The sequence below is a fragment of the Protopterus annectens genome, chromosome 1.part1 (genome assembly GCF_019279795.1).
Source record: "Protopterus annectens isolate FY-2018-M chromosome 1.part1, PAN1.0, whole genome shotgun sequence".
Lineage (NCBI taxonomy): Eukaryota > Metazoa > Chordata > Ceratodontiformes > Protopteridae > Protopterus > Protopterus annectens.
In genome coordinates, this window is record NC_056726.1 from 1,557,322,185 (window position 1) to 1,557,337,991 (window position 15,807).

A 15,807-nucleotide genomic window follows, 5' to 3' on the forward strand; every position below is an offset into this window, starting at 1 on the left:
TACCCTTACTAATGAGGTGGGGCAAATAGAAAGCTTTCTGTACAATGGAAGCAAATTGGAGGTCAAAAGTCAGGTTGTTATCAACCTTGGTGCCCAACTGACTCCGTGCTTACAATGTTGTTATTAATGTGATAACTTGTGGGGACGTCACTCTCCCCAAAGGGGATGATGCATTTTTTGGTATTCAGCTTGAGACCATGTTTCTAGCACCAGTCATTTGTTTGGGTGAGACCGTCTTGGAGGATGTCCATATCACTAGGGGAATTGATGACAGCGCCCAGCTTGCAGTCATCTGCAAACTCAAGTCAGCCACAGACCATTGGTTTTGGCCTGCACCTCAGAAAGGTATATCCCAAATAACAGAGGCCCTAAGACCAATCCCTGGGGTAAGCCTCTCATTATAGCTCTCCTGCTTGAGGTGGCTTCCCCTATTTTGACTAGGTAGGTTCTATCAGTGAGCCAGTTGGGACAACTCATGGACCACCTTGGGCATAAAAAAGGATTAGTATGCAGACACACCCTGTCCCTATGGAAAACTAAGAAAGGGGAAACAGCCAAGAGAGCATGAAGGTCAGAAACCCTCTTGGCCAAAATAAGAGCCAAAAGAAGAGTCTTCCCAGTACAATGCTGTAAGGAACTTAAAGCAGCAGGCTCAAAAGAAGCCATAGTCAAATTTTCACAAACAAATCTAAGGTCTCAGGAAGGTGGAATAGGCTTCCTCAGAGGCCTGAGATGAAGGACGCCTTTAAGAAACTGTTTGACCTTAAACCTAGAGGCCAGAGGAGGATTCAAGGGCAGACTAGCAGAAATTGCCAATAGGGGAGCTTTAACTGAAAAATATGCCAAACCTGCATGGAGCAGATCACAAAAATAAGAAAGGACCAGAGAAATCTCCATAGATACATGATCCTGATGTCAAGAGAGGCACCAGACAGAAAATGTCTTCCACTTGGACAGATATGATTTCCTGGCAGTGGGCCTCCTGGCCTACTGCAGGACCCAAAACAAGTCCTCAGAAAAAATGTGCCTAAAATAGATCAAAACCCTATCACCCACAGCGGCAGTTAAACAGTGGACAACTTAGGATGAAGTCTGCTAATACAGTTTGATTACGTTTGTATAAATGTGTATTTGTCTACGTCACAAGTGATAATTCAATAAAGATTTTGAGAGAGACCACTTGCCTTGTGTGAGAAGGTCCACCCAGTGAGGTAACTTGTGGTGACTGCCCCTGGGCAAGCGAGAAAGAGGGAGGAACCAATGCTGTCTGGGCCAAAAGAGAGTCACCAACAAGACTTTGGGAGAGATCTACCTGATCTTGTGTAAGCAGGGGAAGGGGAGGGGAAGGCAGACAGAAACATCCCCTTCCAAGAAAAAGACAGGGCATCCACTTTTCAAGTCAGATGACTTAGGATGCAGGAACAGAAAAGAGGAAATTGTCAGTTCAGAGGGGAAGCAAAAAGATCTACCCAAGGAAAACAATGTCCAGCAACATATTCCTGTGAAGCAACCATTCATGAGCTTGTGTGCTGGACATGCTCAAAAAGACTGCCACTAGATTGTGCTCTGAGGGAATGCAGACAGCCTGAACAGTCACTTGATACTGGACAGCTAAATCCTAGAACTGAAGAGCTAGCCTGCAAAGGAGGTAAGGCCTTGTGCCTCCTTACTTGTTGACATATGACATCAATGTGGTATTGTCTGTGAAAACTTTGAGGGGCCCAGGATGAAACAGGGTATGAAAGGCCTGAAGAGCTAGACACAGAGTCCTCACTCTCGATGTTCATGTGTTCCGACCTCTGATGAAGAGGCCAGAGAACCTGAACGTTGAGACAGAGGAAGGAAGAAACCCCCTCCTCCCTGCCCAGGTAAAAGGGAAGCAAATTGTCAATGGAACCTGACTTGTCCTGAAAAGTAAGTTTCTGGAAATAGAGGTCTATTTATATTTAGTAAGAGATACACGGCTAGAACTCTTTTTACTCTTGGGTTGAGGGCAAGACAGTCTGTGAACAAAAGCAGATTTGGAAGGGTAATTCCTCAAACTCTAGAATAGGAGAAACAAAAATATGTTTCAACTCTTGAAAGCCTATGCTTTTATCTTGGAGAGATTTTAAAAGTTCAGGAGCAGTACCAAAAAGATTATTATCCAAAGAAGCATCCAATAATTTGGCCTTAATGTCATCAGGGAAGGCCTGTAGACGAAATCAAGAGTAACACCTCATATAACACAACCAAATGCAGCAGCCCTGGAAGAAGCATTAGCCGCATCATAAATGCCTTTAATAGAGTGGCGGTCAACTTGAGAGGTAGAACCCAGCAAGGAAAGGTATGAAGCCTTCACCTCTATCAGGAAGATCAGAAATCACCTGAAAAACGTGAGGGCTAAAACACAGCTAGTCATACGAGTCTGGTAATTAACAGCCCTAAAAGACAGAATGGCAGCAGTATAAACCTTTTTGCCCAGATTCTCCACGGCCATACTATCCTTTATCTGAAGGAAGCAGCTTGGTAGAGGGCAACAGCTTGGAGGGTTTTATCAGCAGTGGGAGACACCACAGAAGGATCAGCAGAAGGGCATTTATACAGAAATTTACAATCATTAGGCACCTTGTAAAATCTGTCAGGTTTTTTTAGGAGCCGAGGCTGAGAATCAGGGGCTATAGAAGCTGCTGAAAAGCTATCCAAGAGGCCAGCTAGAACTGGAGGAACAGCAGAAGGCTTAGGAGACTCCATCTAGAGGAGTTCATAATACCTATTCTGGATATCAGAAACCTGAGAACAATCCCACTTATAGAATTCCATCATATGGGAAATAGTGTCCCCAAAGGAGAGTTCCTCTAAAGGGGAATATGGACTAATAGAACCTCCTTCGACTGTGGTTCAAAGGAAGAGGAAAGGGATCTGAGAAGAGTAGGCTAACAACTCTTCCCCCAAATCCTGATCCTCATCAGAGGAATCCTGCTCCCAAAGTCTTTTGAGAAGAGTGGAAGACCAGGGAGGGACAGGCACAGAGCCCCCCCCCCCAAGAGGCTTTAAACCATTAAAGTGTTAAACAACCCCTGAGTAAAATCCTGCTATTCTCACTGGGGATCCTTAACTACAGGGGAAACATGCTTGGTTTTTGGTTTCTTTTTCTGAGGGATGTCCTTATGAAAAACTCTGGGAGGGCTGGACCCTTGTCAATACATAAGCAAAGTGGGTATTTTCCTCCCTCACAAAGGTCTGCGTAATCCCTCTAAGTCCATCGGACATAATCAGTCAAAATTCCTCCTCAATGTCTGAGCAGACATTTGGAAAGTCTCGGAGGAAGTGTGAGAAGTCAGATCCATGTCAGACTCTGATGGGGTCACAGCAGAGGAATCCGAAGCAATGAGCAGATGATCTTCCGGGCTTTCACTAGCCTCGAGAGAGACACCTGGAAGAGGCTGGAGAACAGCCACATCAGACCCAAGTTTTTTGGCCCTTTTCTTGGCTGATGGCTAACCCTTTGGACTCTTGCCACAGTACCCTGAGCCAGCAGCTTAAGACGTTGGTTTTCAAGGTAAATAGATGAGATGTGACTATGTAGGATCTTAAGGACAAACCCTTGGCAGACAGAACACTGCGTATGATGGCGGGAAACACTCAAACAAAAGAGACACTAGTTGTAACAATCTTTATGGGGAATCTGCCTCCCATACTGACATTTTCCCTTTCTTGATAACATGAATAAGAAAGAACCCCACTGGGGCACTGATCTGAAAAAGGGCTCGGTAACAAACCAAGAACAAAATTGCTCATACTGGCCACAGAGTAGTTCAGAAGTGTGTGAGTCCATATGTTACCTTTATGCCTTGTGTGGGGAGCATGTGTGTGATGTACGGTAACTGTAAATACTAAAGGCTTTGTTAGACTGGCTGGAAGTTGGGTTATCTGTGGCAGAAGATCCCATACCTAAGAAATACTGCAACAGTGATATGGAAGGACATCCTTATTTGCCTGTGAATGTCTAGAGTGTTTAAGATCACCCTCCACCTTACCCTATCTTTATGAAAGATGAGAAAAGGGGGAATGGCCATGAGTGGATGGCAGAAGGGTTTGCCATTTGCAGAATTTTAGGATGGCAGAAGCTGATGGCTCAAAACAGAGCAATGAAAGTTTTTTCCAACACAGTTTAAGGCTCATGGCTGAGTGACAGGCTTGTTTGAGGTTTAAGGTGCAAAACACCTCTCAGAAAAAAGTCTGAAGTTTGCCCTGGACATGAGAATGGGTTCCAAAGGTAAGCGTGCACTGATAGTAGAGATATGGGCTTTAATACATGAATAGGCCAAACCAGAAGGTAGTGTCTCATAGAGGAACTGAAGTACAGTGGAAGTGTCTGACGAAAGGGGTTGCAGTCTGTTTTTATGGTGCCAAGTGAAGAATCTTTTCCACTTGGCTGTGTGTGACATCCTGGTATTGGGTTTCCTGGCTACTTATAGAACCCGAATCACCTCTTCAGAAAAAAAGAAGAAAAAAAGTCTTTTAGGGATTAAAATCCTATCATCCAGAGACCGAGCCTGAAGGAGGTCAGACTGGGATGCAGAAAGTGCTTTTTCTGTTGAGTGATGAGATCTGGTTGTACTGTGAATTCTTCAGAAACCTCCCTTTGACAGGTGAAACAGGAAAGGACATTAATGCTATTTTGACCAGAAGCAAAAGGTCTGACGAGTCCCTCTGGAACCTTGAGCAGCAGTCTTGGAAGCAGAGGCCGGTATGGACACAGGAAATTTCCTTGCACACTGTAAGAAAAAATCATCAGTCTTCCAGGCTAGTGGAGATAAGTTCCTGGTGCAGAAAAAGAGAGAAAGTTGGTGATGTTCCAGGGAAGCAAACAGGTCAGTCTGTGGTGTGCCCCACTGGGAAGGAAAGCTTTGAAGACCTTCCTGTTCAAAAGTCCATCTGTGAGGACCCTCCATTTCTCTGCTTAGACAGTCTGTCACCACGTTCTCTTGAGGGGGAATACATGTTGCGGTGAGTGTCAAGATTCAGGTGAGAACCAAAGAGCCGAGCTTTCTAAGCCGGCATGCACAAGGGGTAGGATCTTGCGTCTCTCTGCTTATGTACCACATCACCATGGTGTCTTGTGTACACCAGCAGTGTGCCTGGCTCCCAGAAGTGTAACAAGGCCTTCAGAAGTGCCCTCATTTCTTTTAAGTTGATGTGTTCCTTTACCAGGTGGGCAGGTCATTCCCCCTACCCTTTGGAGGCTCCTGTTCAAGCTCCCCACGCCTTGTCTGAGGCATCTTTGATAAGGAGTTGGTTGTGTGTGGGGCTGGAGTGAATGGAAGACCCAGGACAAGAGGGAACTTAATCCTTCACCAAAGAAGTTCCTTCTTGATGTAGGACAGAAGAGGGATATAAGAGCATCAACAGGGTGCGAATGTTGGGACCACACCGATTTCAGATACAAATGTATTTTTCTCGTGTAGTTGGTCGAAGGGAAGCATGGGGATTACAGCAACCATGAACTCCAAAGCCCTGCAATGAGAGTCTTGGTGGTGTTCTGAAGCAGCTGACTAGGGTGATGACTTTCTTCTGAGGAAAAAGGTATGCATAGTGGAAGTGTCCAGTCTGCAACCCAGAAAGAGGATGTCCTGGGTGGGCCTGAAATTTTCTGAAATTGATGGTGAACTTTAAGTGTCAGGAGACATACAATGTAACGAAGATATTTGAGTAGGGAGTCCTTGGACAAGCCTAGATTAGAAGGTTATCCAGGTAAAAGAAGACTTGCATGCCCCGAGTGCAGCAAATAGCCACCTCTGTAGCTAAACATTTTGAGAAAACCCTTAGAGGTGTAGACAGACCAAAGGGCAAAGCAGAAAACTCAAAATGTGTTGATCCATTGAAGAACCTGAGAAATCTTCTGCATGAACGGCGGAATGGAATGTGCAGATAGGCATATCCTTTAGGTCCAGGGATAACATAATAGGGCAGGAGAGTGTGCAAAGAAAGCATTCTGAAAGAGTGGACCTTCAGGAACATGTTTAGTTGAGAGAGGTGCAGAATGCATCTCCACTGACCCTCCTTCCTTGCAACATGAAAAACAGAAGCCTTTTCCTAAGAAGGTTATTGGGACCTTCTCTACCATTCCCTGTTCTAGTAATTTCTGGATGATGGGGTCAAGAAGGTGAATTTGGTTTGGAGGGGGCAGTCATATCGCAGCCCTCCCTGATAAAGTTCTGGACCCATTTATCCAAGGTCACAGTTTCCCAGAATGGGGGAGAGAGAGTCTTGTTGGGGGATGGTGGAGGGGGTGGGAGTGCAAAGGGAGAGAAAAGGAAAACAGTCAGAGAAGCCTGCTACCATACTGAGGCCTCCCCAAAGTGGTGTCCCTTTGAGGTTTATCTGGGCATATTTTTCTATGGGTTTTCCTTACCTTGTGAGAGGGACCTTGAGTTGCTCTTAGCAAAGGAAGTAGATTCTACTAGATAATTCCTATGGTACCTAGGAACTGTGGAGAGAAGAATCTGACAGTAGTCTCATTACCTTGCCTTGTTTTTGTAATACTTTGAAAAGACTAGCAGCCTGTGGTCCAAACAGAAGGTTATTATCCAAAGGAGAGTTTAAACGCTTAGACTTGAAATCTTCAGGAATAGGCTGACCTCACAGCCAGGCATACTGCTGTGGAAGAGGCATTCACAGCACATTTAATTCTATGTCTGGCTATTTGTGAAGCCTGGGCCACTAAGGTCTGCATATGCTGTTCTAATTCTGGTGAGAGGCTCTGTGACTGCCTTACTCAAGGACTGCAGGGTATTTAGTCATTTGAGTTTGGTAGTTAATGGCTCTGAAAGCCAGGGTGGTGGACGTGTACACTTTCGTATCCCACCTATTCACTTGCTCACCTGTCGCTATCTGTGGGAATTATATCAGTACTGGGAATCAGCTTTGAAAGCCTATTTGAGGCCAGAGAACCTACTGCAGGATCCACCATAGGATCTGTGTACAGGCAAGTACTTATTTTATTAGCTATTTATTTGTTTACTGGGAAAGTCCGACTGGGAATATACTCGTTTCAACTGAAGCCCAGAGAGAAAAGCTCCATAATCACAATAAAGTGTTACAGAGCAACAAATAATCAAATTTTAACAAAGTAGTACTACATAGATACATTTTAATTTTCCTCGTACAAAGTAATTCAAAGTTTAGCAAAGCAGGAATACGTGGATACACAGCAGTCTTCCTTGTACGTAAAGATTTTGGCAGAGACATTACAGGGGATATATATGCCGTGAGAATAACAGGATTGCTGGCTTTGCAGTTTGTAGAGTATTAGGCTGGCAAGAAGGGAGAAATTAGAAGGAGAATCCTTAAAGTACTATGAATATAAAGTAGTAGTGACTGTTAATCATGGTTGAAGCATGGGCAGAGCCATACATTAATTAGATGACTTTTGAGGGTTTTTTTTTTTTTTTTTTTTAAAGTGAGCAGGGTCACTTGTAGACCTGATAGACTTAGGGGGTGTGCTCCAGATTCTTGTGACATAATTTGAGTAAAGTGAGTCGCCTGTAGTATTACTGGCTTTGGTTATTTTTGACAGTAACTTATTAGTGGAAGTTAAGACATGATTATTGGAGTATGGTTGTAATATATTTTGAAGGACTGTTTTCCTTTTGGTTTGTACAGTAGTATATGATTGTACTGTAAGGTGGGTATAGGATAAGAGATGGGGAAGTTCTAACCAGGGGAGCTGCTTCTCTGGATCATAGGAGGTTACTAGGCTAATAGCCCTGGGGCCCTTACAAGCCTAGCCAAGAGTTTATCCCCAAAAACGGAACCTCAGTCAGCAACAGCCACCCCTGTCAACGAGGGACAAAGGTGGAAGCCCTGGGAAAAATTTGTGATTTCCCATCCACTCATCAAGGTTGTGCTTGAACAGGGTCAGCAAGGTACTCTGGCATGTATGGCAAGTCTAGTCCTGAGACGGGGCAGCCTCTGGAAGACAAACCTGTCTCTCCAGCAAGTTTTGTTGATGTCACATACTAAATTTAGGCCTTTTGAGCAGGTAATGCGCAAGACGTTAGACATATGGATATGCAGCATCTTCTAGTAGAGGCAGGTCCGATACTGCCTTGTAGGTGAGACACAAATCAACTCTGAGCAATCTGTACGATACAGAGTAGAGCGATGGTGATTTGAGCCTGTCCACACAGGCCAGGTGTTGGGAGGCCATGAGGTGTTTTTGTGGCCTTTCCAGTTGGTGAAGGTGTTTGGAGAGGTACATACCAAACGGGGTGTTATACTCGATTATGAGGGAGGAGTACAGAGAGATAATAACCTCCTTTTTTCTGGATGCAATCACTTTACTTATGAGATGAACCAAGTAGGCGGCTTTTCTGACCACTGCTGCTACATGACGGTCAAATGTGAAATTGTTGTCAACCTGAGTACCCAGGTCTCTCACCATGGGTTGTGTGCTTAAGGGAGTTGCCGTTGATGTGTCAATCAGTAGGAGCCGTGTTTTTGCCAAATGATATGACAATACATTTTTTTGCATTAACTTATGGCCATGACTTTGGCACCAGTCATTTGTTGCTGTGAGACCCTCTTGCAGTATGTTAACATCATTTGGGGAGTCAATGACAGCACCTAACTTACAGTCATCCACAAACATGGTCAGCCACAGGCCCTTAGTCTTTGTCTGGACCTCTGAGAAGTAGATGCCAAACAGTAGGTGTCCCAGGACAGATCCCTGGGGAACAACACTAGTGACAGGTCTGCTGTCGTAGGTGCTGGCACCTAATTTGACCTTCTGGGTCCTATTGGTGAGCCAGTTGGCCACCCACCTGACCAGACAGGTATTTACGCCAAGCTGTGTTAGCTTTTCGATGACGCCTGAGTGGGGGTTTGTGTCAAAGGCCTTGGCCAAGTCAAGGTAAGCTGTATGTACTGACTTTGCCTAATCCAAGGAATTGGTAACAGTCTCAAAGAAGTCAACCAGGTTCAACAGGAAAGATCTGCCCCTGACCAATCCAAATTGGGTGGGGTCAAGTGCTTGAAGACTGCCTATGTCCTTGTTTATGAGATCCTTAATGATACGCTTCACGACTTTACAGTCTGGACTAGTCAAGCTAATGGGGCAACAGTTTCCTGGGTCAGTAGTGGAACCACCTTTGTGCAAAGGGATGACAATGGCAGTTCTGCACTGTGCTGGAATGAAGCCTGTAATTAAGGTTGTGGTTGAACAGGGTGCTCAATGGCGAAGCTAGACCTTGATGAAGATGGTGCAGAATACAGCCTGGGATACTATCAGGTCCCATGGAAGCTGTGTTCTCTACCCTGGATAGGGCCATTAACACTTGATCTACAACGATGTGAGATGCGGGACAAGTATCGGAATGTCAAATGGGCCTTTGGGGGGATGGGGGGGTGACGTTCGAGCTGAACCTATCCAGCTAGCAGGTTGGCTAAGTCAAAAGGACCAGTGTAAGTGGTACCGTTAAAGTACAGTTGTGTACACTTACCATAAATGTAGATGTTCGAGTGTATTCACTGTTGCAGTCATTACATTTAGGTTATCTGCTTGCAAGTTGCCCTCAGTTGGCCTGATTAACAAAGTCTTAGGTCCTGCATCGATTGCTGTCCCTTCTTCCATGACGTCTGGTCGTCAAGGGTATAATACATGCAGCAGATGCCATTACATCAGTTTTTCTTGCCCCAGATGTCAGGTGCCCCCCTAATGGGAAGCAATTAAACATAAAAGCACAAAGATATACCTCCAACAAAAAAGCAAACACACCAAAAAGGCTTTTAAGCATAGTAAAGGAAAGTAGAAGTATAGCCATAAGAAGTTAGGGGGCTGGAGGGAGGGTAACCAAGACTGCAACAGTGAATACACTCGAACATCTACATTTATGGTAAGTGTACACAACTGTACTATGTTCTTCGTGTTTCACTGTTGCAGTCATTACATTTGGGTAGATTCCCAAAGCTATGTTTGGGAGGAGGAATTTAGATAGCATTAGTGTCAGCTATAAGGCCCTGCAAGACTGCAGTGGCAAAGTCAGCTCTGGATTTAGAGAAAATTGGCAAATGATAATGCTTGCTGAAAGTATGTACAGAACTCCAGGTAGCAGCTTGTAGGATGTTCCTGGTAGGGACGCCTCTGAGAAAGGCTGTAGAAGTAGATGCAGCCCTGGTGGAGTGAGGTCTGATCCCCTGGGGATAGGCTTTCCATGGTGCTTATAACAGAAATTAATGCAAAGGCTTATCTATTTAGAAATGGTTTGCTTTGAAATAGTCTTCGCCTCTGCCCCTGCAGCAAATGCCACCAGCAGTTCAGATTTCCTTTGAGGTTTAGTCCTGTCCAAGGAGAATCTAAGTTGCCTGTGCACATTTAAGGAATGCAGTATCCGTTCCCATTTATTCTGTGGATTGGGAAAGAAGGTTGGCAAATGAATAGACTGATTAAGGGCCACAATGGATATCACCTTGGGCATGAAGGATGGATTGGTTCTGAGGGACACCCTGTCCGTATGAAAGATGATGAAAGGCTCCACTGCCATAAGGGCCTGTAATTCAGATACCCTTCTAGCTGAAGTGTGCTAAAAGGAAAGCTGGTTTCCAAGAAAGAAATTTTAAGTCTGCAGTAGCAGCTGGCTCGAAAGGAGGTAGAGTGAGTTTCTCAAAGACAAAGTTAAGGTCCCAGGCTGGGGTTGGAGCTATCCTGGGTGGTTTCAAATTTTTGGCCCCTCTGAGGAACTGCTTGAGCAGTGGATGAGAGAAGAGGGGAGGTTCTGTGTTATAATGAGCTGAAACAGCTGAGGCGTGGATTTTAATGAAGGAAAACGACAGGCCCTTGTGAAGCATCTCAGTTAAGTACTGTAAAATCTGAGGTAAATTGGGTGCTGCTGTGCTCATCCCTTGAGACTGGCTCCAGGCACACAATTTTTCCATTTTTCAGCATAAGATTTTCTAGCACTAGGCCTCCTTGCCTCTAAAAATGATATCCATCACAGGTTTGCTGAGGGATGGTAAAGGAGAGATTAAGTAATAAGCCAGGCTGCAAGGTTCAGTGTTGGAAGCTGAGGGTGCAGAATATGGTTCTCCTGCTGAGACAGCAGGGAAGGAGTCTGAGGCAGGTGCCATGGAGATAACTGTGACATACTCCGGAGGAGGGGGTACCAGTGTTGGCACGGCCAGTCTGGAGCAATCAAAATCATCTTTGGTTTGTCCTGTTTGATTTTTAGTAGTACTCTGGAGAGCAGAGGCAGAGGGGGAAGGTATAGAATGATAGGTTTTTAAAGCTGAAGGACAGAGCATCCACTTTTCAGGCTTGTTTGAGGGGAGTCCTTGTGCAAAATTTGTCCAACTGGTAGTTCTGGGGAGAGGCAAACAGGTCTATATCTGGGCTCCCCCATTTGCTTGTCAACATGTTGAAAATCCTTGGTTCCAGTTTCCACTTGTGTGGGTCCATGAGGTTTTTGCTTAGTCCGTCTGCCAGTGTATTTAATTTTCCTGGCAGGAATTGAGCTTGTAGGTGCACATGGTAGCTCAAGGCTGTGTTCCACAATGCCATGGCTAGTCTGCAGAGGGGGTAAGAATGTGTACCCCCTGCTTGTTTATGTATCACATAACAGTGGTGGTGTCCGTCTTTCCCATTAGTTGTCCTGGAAGAATGTGGTCCTTGAAGGCTGTCAGAGCATTCTGTGCAGCTAACATTTCTTTTTGATTGATATGCAGGTGCATTTGACTTGGGTTCCGTTTGTCCTGAATGCACTTCTCTGCCAGGTGAGCCACCCATGCATAGTCTGATGCATCTGTTGTTAGGGTTTGGATGGCAGGGGGACGTGTGAAAGGTAGCCCCTTGTTTTGGTGGCAGGCCTCTGCCCACCAAAGGAACTCTAGGCGTAGGCAAGGTATGATAGGAATCATTGTTTCTAGGTCTTGAGAATGTTGACATCATAGGCTTTTTAGATACCACTGTAGTTTCCTCATATGCAGTCTTGCATATGGAATTAGAAGAATGCAGGAGACCATGAACCTCAAGGCTTGCAGTATTGGTCTTGCAGATATAGCAGGGTTTTTGTGGCCACTTGTTTGAAGTAGGGCTGTCAAATGAATTTGCTTTGCTGGCATGAGATAAGCCATCTGGGAAGTTGTATTCAAGCTTGCTCCCAGGAATAAAATTTGTTGACAGGGTACCAGGTGTGATTTCTTTTCGTTTATGGTGTACCCCAGACAAGTTAGAAACCTTTTCACAAAGGACAGATTATTCAAAAGTATGTCCTGGTTTTCTGCCTGAATTAGACAATTGTCCAGGTATGGGTATATCTGAATATTTCTTTGCCTGCAAAATGCAATAACTGGAGCTAGGCACTTTGTGAATACCCTGGGTGCAGTAGATAAGCCAAAAGGCAGTGCAGAGAAAGTACAGTTTTGTACCTACCATAAATGTAGATGTTCGAGTGTATATACTGCTGCAGTCATCACACTTGGGTTATCCTGCCGTCAGGCGGTCCCGCAGTCGGCCAAATCCCAAAGTCTTGGTTCGGCGTCGGTTGTCGTCGCTTCTTCCCTGACGTCAGTGCGACAGGGGTATAAACGAGGCAGCAGACGCCATTCTCTTCAGTTTTTCTTGCCCCAGATGTCAGGTGCCCCCAAGTAGGAAGGCAATACAAACTATGCAAAAATACCTTAGTAGATAAACAATAGTACTAGCTGTTAGCAAATACACCATATAGACATGCATCCAACTGATTGATGTACATGGAGTTATAACTTACACCATGGTATGTAGAGGGGATGGTGTGAGGTAACCTGGACTGCAGCAGTATATACACTCAAACATCTACATTTATGCTAGGTACAAAACTGTACTATGTTCATCGTGTTATACTGCTGCAGTCATCACACTTGGGTTGAATCCCAAAGCTATGGATGGGTGGCTGGTACTAAACTGGGTTAGGCAAAGCTAGGATGCCCTGCAGAACTGCAGTGGCAAAACCAGCTCTGGTTTTTGAGTATAACGGAAGGTGGTAGTGCTTGGTAAAGGTGTGCACTGAACTCCAAATAGCTGCCTCCAGAAAGTCCTTGGTTGGAACCCCCCTGAGAAAGGCTGCTGAGGTTGCTGTAGCCCTGGTAGAATGGGACCTAATATTAACAGGCACTGCTTTCCCATGGTGCGAGTAGCAAAAGTGGATACAATGTGCTATCCATTTGGAGATGGTCTGTTTTGAAATAGCCTTTCCTTGTGAACCTGCAGCATAGGATACAAAGAGTTGGTCAGTTTTTCTGAAAGTCTGTCTTATCCAAATAGTAACATAGCTGTCTTTGAATGTCCAAAGAGTGAAGGAGTTTTTCTCCTTTATTCTGGGGGTTTGGATAAAAGGTGGGTAAATGAATGGTCTGATTCAAAGCCACACTGGATACTACCTTTGGCATAAAGGTAGGGTTAGTTCAGAAGAGACTCTGTCCTGATGGAAAATGATGAAAGGTTCCACTGCCATGAGTGCCTGTAGTTCTGAGACCCTGCGTGCTGAGGTGATAGCCAGCAACAGAGCTGTTTTCCATGACAAGTATTGTAGTTCTGCTGAGAAGGCTGGTTCGAAAGGAGGCAGTGTTAATTTTTCTAAAACGAAGTTGAGGTCCCAAGCTGGCGTTGGGGGTTTCTGGGGGGGTCTTATATTCTTAGCCCCTCTGAGAAACTGCCTTAGTAAAGGGTGTGAGAATATGGGAGGATCCGTATTATATTGAGCTGAAATGGCTGAAGCATGGATCTTAATGGATGAGAAAGAAAGGCCTTTGTGTAGCATCTCAGTTAAGTATTGCAGTATTTGAGGAATGTTTGGTATCCCAGAATTTTGGCCTTTAGCCTGGTTCCATGCACAAAATCTTTTCCATTTGTCCGAGTAAGTTTTTCTGGTGCTGGGCCTCCTGGCCTCCAAAATGACATTCAGGACGTCCTTTGAGAGAAGTGTTGATTGATAATTCAAGGTATTCTCCATGCAGCTAAATTTAAAGTCCTGAGCTGACTGTGAAGGATCTGAGAGTTTTGCTGAGTCAACAGAAGTGGGAATTGAGGTAAGATCCATGGAGAGCTGTGAGTCAAGTTCCTTAGTAATGGGTACCAGTGCTGACGTGGCCAGTCCGGAGCAATGAGGATCATTTGTGGTCTCTCTGATCTGACTTTCAGTAATACCTTGGTCAATAGAGGTAGTGGTGGGAACGCATAGACTGTCAAAGCTGTCCATCTGAATGACAGGGCGTCCACTTTCCAGGCTAGGGAATGATAAGTCCTTGTGCAAAATTTCTGTAATTGGCAATTGTTGGTGGAGGCAAATAGATCCATGTCTGGGCGTCCCCACCTTTGAGTTATCATTGAAAATACTTGTGGGTGTAGTCTCCACTCGTGAGGATCTGCCATATTTCTGCTTAATTCGTCTGCCAATATGTTTTCCTTTCCTGGCAGGAATTGTGCTTGCAGTTGTACTTGGTAAGTCAATGCTGTGTTCCACAAGGTCATTGCCCGTCTGCATAAAGGGTAGGAGTGTGTTCCTCCCTGTTTGTTTATGTACCACATAACTGTGGTGTTGTCTGTCCTTATTAGTAGTTGTCCTGGATGCAAGAGGTCCTTGAAGGCTGTCAGTGCATTTTGCACAGCTAGAATCTCCTTTTGGTTGATGTGTAGATGCATTTGTTTTGCAGACCATTTGCCCTGTATGCACTGTCCTGCCATGTGTGCTCCCCAGGCGTAGTCTGAAGAATCTGTTGTCATAGTTTGGTTTGCTGGAGGTAAGACAAAAGGAAGACCCTTGTTTATTTGACATGCTTGAGCCCACCATAGGAACTCTTTTTGAAGGCAGGGAATGACAGGTATACTTGTTTCGAGGCTGTGCCTGTGTTGAGTCCATAACACTTTTCAGGTACCATTGTAATTTCCTCATATGCAGCTTTGCATGTGGAACTAGTTGAATGCAGGATGTCATGAAACCCAATGCCTGCAGGATTTTCCTTGCAGTGAGCTGGGTAAAAGTTGCCATCTTTTTGAAGTACTGAGTCAGTTGTTTTTGTTTGTCTGGCGTGAGATAAGCCATCTGGGCCGTTGTATTTAAGCTGGCACACAGGAATATTATCTCTTGTGAGGGTATTAGCTTTGACTTCTTTTTGTTTACTGTGTACCCTAAAAATGCCTCCGGTTACCACCAATAAGTGCCAACGACTGCCAAATCTGATATTCTACAGTTTATTGAAACAAAGCACGGACTGATATGACAAACAGAAAGAAACAAACAAGATACAACAAAACGAAACAGAGTTAAGCGCTTTCAACCATGATAACTGGTCTTCATCAGAACTGTAGCGTTTAGATGTTCCGCTGCTTAAATAACTTTTCTGGCGCCAAAACGCTCACCACTTCTTAAAGATACATAAACACATAATTGTATAATATAAATAAATAAATCAATCCTTGCGTGACATGTGTAAATAGATCAAAAGTCCATCCTAAAATAGGAAAATCTTTGGTTATTTAAAAATTCCTTGAACCAAAACGATTGTTCATAAGCTTTCCCTATGTTACATCATTCTACTAATAAAAATATAAAAGATTTATAAAACTGCTTAAAAAGTCTTTAAAAATATTTTGAGAAATATATGTAATAATCAAATGATTTTTTAAAAAACACAATTTTTACAAAACACATGATTTTTAAAAAGCACTGAGAAGAAATATATGTATATAAAATATGCTAAAAAATAATAAATATGTATGTAAACCTGAAAAATATTGTGTATTCATGTAAGAATTAAATTACAGTTCCTGTATGATCAAGTAATAGGTAATAA

The 15,807-nt window shown here is 44.2% G+C and overlaps 1 protein-coding gene across 1 annotated transcript in view; it reads right to left on the reverse strand.

The window, feature by feature from the left end:
* SRRM1 (serine and arginine repetitive matrix 1) overlaps positions 1 to 15,807 on the reverse strand; it is a gene marked incomplete in the record, with an annotated part of 1,602,281 nt that overhangs the window by 886,869 nt on the left and 699,605 nt on the right.